Below are 2,557 nucleotides of genomic sequence, written 5' to 3' on the forward strand. Positions count from 1 at the left end.
CGGGACGAAATTTCTTTTAAGGGGGATAGTATGTAATGACCCGACTTTTTATTAAGGATTATATACTTTTAAATTACTGATTTAAGGATTGATTATGGTAATTAGGGATCAGCATCCATTAATAAAATACGAACTTATATGAATTTGATAATTTATATATGTGATGATTTATTTTTTTTATTTTCAATAGATGATGCACTCAAAATATATTTTGAGTCCATTAATTTATTGTGGAGAATTTAACACTGAAGTGTTAAATATGAATCTTTTATCGATTGTTTACTTAAGCCCATGAGTAATTTAATTTATGTTAGAGGCAAGCTCAAGTGAATTTTATGCTTCAATGAGAATTAGACTTATATATCTTAATGTGTTTATATGAGATTAAGCACATATGGTTCTCATTCATCCACATCCCTCTCATTCTTCTATTAAACCAATCACCAATACGTTCACAATTTTCTTCACCTACTACTTCACAATTTTCTTCACCAATACGTTCACAATTTTCTTCACCAATACGTTCACAATTTTCTTCACCTACTACTTCATAATTTTCTTCACCTCTGAAGTCAATCTCCAAATAGAATTTTGCTTCTTTAAAACCTATTCCACTATCTCAACTCACCCATTCCCACCTCTGCAGCAAGTTTTATAAAGTAATAGAGTGAAGATTATTCATCTCATTCAATTCTTCTTCACAATTGGCTTCTAATCTATGCCATATATAAAATCTGCAGAGACTAATACCATACACCTATTCAAGGTATTCCCGTTTCTATTATATTATGTGAAATTTCTGGGGTATAGATGGGAGTGTGGTGAATATTTGTACAAAGTTTCATGTTATTTGAACTTCGTTTACTACCCTTTTAAAATTTGAGAAGTCTACTGCCCGTATCTGTTGAAACTGTCGTGAGGCAGATGATTAAGTTAACTATTTCAGTAACCATATGTTGATATTTAGCTCTCAAATTTTTATGGTATAAATTTATATGCGTTATCTATCTGCATATAAAATTTGGGGTCATTCCGGAAACGTTTGCTATTTTTCAAAGATCTGGACTTTCAGTTGGCAGAAACTGCCGAATCTGGTAGGCGATGGGAAAATCGCTATATCTCTTAAACTACTTGGAGTTTTTCAACACACTTTTTTTTCAATTAAACTAGACTCAAAGAGGTTTCTATTGAAATAAAATTCGACTCCATACGAGTTCGGAGTAAAAGCAGTTTATTAGTTGAAGTTGAATCTATACAGTTTTGTTGAGATGGAAATGATTCAAAATAATTCCTATTAAGGATTTTAAAGTTTTATTGTTGATAAAATATCACTTTTAGTTTATAAATGAGCTATTGATGTGTATGTATATATATTGGAGATTGGCATTATTAAATGGGGAAAAGGAAAACGTTTTATGTTTATAGAATTATTCTTTATTTATAATAGATAAATAAATGAATAAAATGGAATTTCCTACATCCTCAAAGGTACATGAAGTATTTTAATAAAGGAAGAACGATTGTATATGAGTTAGATATAGTCGTTTAAGGAAATATGGGTAGTTAGAGAAATGAGTGAATAAGTGATTCACTGCATTTGTTGTTATCTTTTCTATTATTCACTCGAACACATGTTTTCGTGTTATCAAAGGTTCAAATAAACAAAAGCGTCTGAGTAACCTATCGCGCTAAGGAAAGAGAATCGTTGTCTTAAGTAGCAAAACACTGCAATCAGGTGGGCATTACTTTTACTATACGTATATAGAGATCCCCTGCGTGTCGTAGGCCTCTTATACGAATGAATGCATGAGATGATTTAACTGTTAATTTCAGTTTTATATATCTATCAAACGAATTTAATGTTACATTTAAACAAGATATTTCATTACAAAATCATTGAACTGAAAATTATTTCAATTGTTGTCTTGCCATAAATGTTTAAATTTTAGTATGATATCTATCTGCTTTGGCTTTGCCAATGATGCAATCGAATTCGGGTCCTGAGCAGTTGATAGCTATCCTGCCAGGACTAGTGTACACCAGTGACCGTGAGTCATCTAGCGGGTTGGCCGGTCAAGTGACCGTGAGAGGTGGCCACCTCTCCGGCACACAGTTCCAGATATGATAGATTACAAGAGAACTTAGTCTGCAGACGAACTTTAAGAATCACAAATGAACTTAGTAAGCTTGGGTCTTTTTAGCGAAAAACTCCCTTGCTGTACTGTTTATGATGGCATGACAATTTACAGTTTTGAAGCATGTATTTTTATACCTAGGCATACGTGCCCACTGAGTGCTTTTGTACTCAGCCCTGCATATGTTTTCTAAATGTGCAGGTTGAGCTGATGTGATGATGGTGCTGCAATGAGCGGAGTCTCCAGGGTTGTTAATAAATAGTTAACCTGTCTAGAATATGTCTTCATACATATGTCTAGCTACTTTCCGCTGCAAGATGTTGTTGATGTTATAGTATGTTATGTCATACTTTGAGTCTTAAGAGAATGGTTTCATATGATGTATAACTTGATTAATGATATTAATTAAGTTTTATGCTGTC

The 2,557-nt window shown here is 32.7% G+C and overlaps 1 long non-coding RNA gene across 1 annotated transcript; it reads left to right on the forward strand.

Annotated features, from left to right (window-relative positions):
• Window positions 1-577: 577 nt before the first annotated feature.
• Window positions 578-2,557, forward strand: LOC130988350 (uncharacterized). The gene is made up of 3 exons (XR_009090062.1): window positions 578-766; window positions 1,652-1,735; window positions 2,337-2,557. It is a non-coding gene; the product is annotated as an uncharacterized LOC130988350 (long non-coding RNA).

The sequence above is a fragment of the Salvia miltiorrhiza genome, chromosome 6 (assembly GCF_028751815.1).
Source record: "Salvia miltiorrhiza cultivar Shanhuang (shh) chromosome 6, IMPLAD_Smil_shh, whole genome shotgun sequence".
NCBI classification, from domain to species: domain Eukaryota; kingdom Viridiplantae; phylum Streptophyta; class Magnoliopsida; order Lamiales; family Lamiaceae; genus Salvia; species Salvia miltiorrhiza.